Genomic DNA, 892 nt, shown 5'->3' on the forward strand with positions numbered 1-892 from the left:
GGCATGAGAATCGGTTGAACCCGCAGGCAGAGGTTGCAGTGAGCCAAGATCGCGCCACTGCACTCCAGCCTGGGTGACAGAGTGAGATTCTATTTCAAAAACAAAACAAAACAAAAAAACCTGAGGATGGGTAAAAGAGCTGGTGCCTTAGTATGAATCTAGGCAGTGTTATCAAACTGTCCCAGTAGTCACAGTATTCTTCATCATGCACACACAGAAAAAAAGCCAGTTTGTTTCACTTAAGATTGCCCCAGATAAGAGAATAAAAATTGTTAATTTTATAAATCTTTGACCTATGAATACACATCTTTTAAAAATTGTGAGTGATAACATGGGAAGCATGCATAAAGCACTTCCATACACAGAAATACGAGAGTTGTCTCGTGAAAAAAACATTTATACTATTCCTTGAGTTGAGCTGAACTGAGCATTTTCATGGAATACCATTTTTATTTGCAAGAACAACTGATAGACAACCACAGGTCTACAGACATGGGTATGTGGCAGATTCATCCTCAAAAATGAAGTAACCAGTCTCTTGCTGCAGCAACCGAGTGGGAGCACCAGGAGCCAGAGCTTGGAGCCGGACCATACAGATTGTTTTTAGAAAATGGCAGACAAACCAGATATGGGAGAAATCGCCAGCTTCGATAAGGCCAAGCTGAAGAAAACGGAGACGCAGGAGAAGAACACCCTGCTGACCAAAGAGACCACTGAGCAGGAGAAGTGGAGTGAAATTTCCTAAGAGCCTGGAGGATTTCCTGCCCCCGTCATCTTCGAGACCCTAGTCCTGATGTGGAGGAAGGGCCACCTGCAAGATGGACACGAGCCACAAGCTGCACTGTGAACCTGGGCACTCTGCGCCGATGCCACTGGCCTGTGGGTCTCTGAA

General features: G+C 45.2%; 1 pseudogene; it reads left to right on the top strand.

The window, feature by feature from the left end:
* The first annotated feature begins 599 nt into the window (after nt 1–599).
* LOC108591786 (thymosin beta-10 pseudogene) lies at nt 600–892 on the top strand (annotated as a pseudogene).

The sequence above is a fragment of the Callithrix jacchus genome, chromosome 5 (genome assembly GCF_049354715.1).
Source record: "Callithrix jacchus isolate 240 chromosome 5, calJac240_pri, whole genome shotgun sequence".
NCBI classification, from domain to species: domain Eukaryota; kingdom Metazoa; phylum Chordata; class Mammalia; order Primates; family Cebidae; genus Callithrix; species Callithrix jacchus.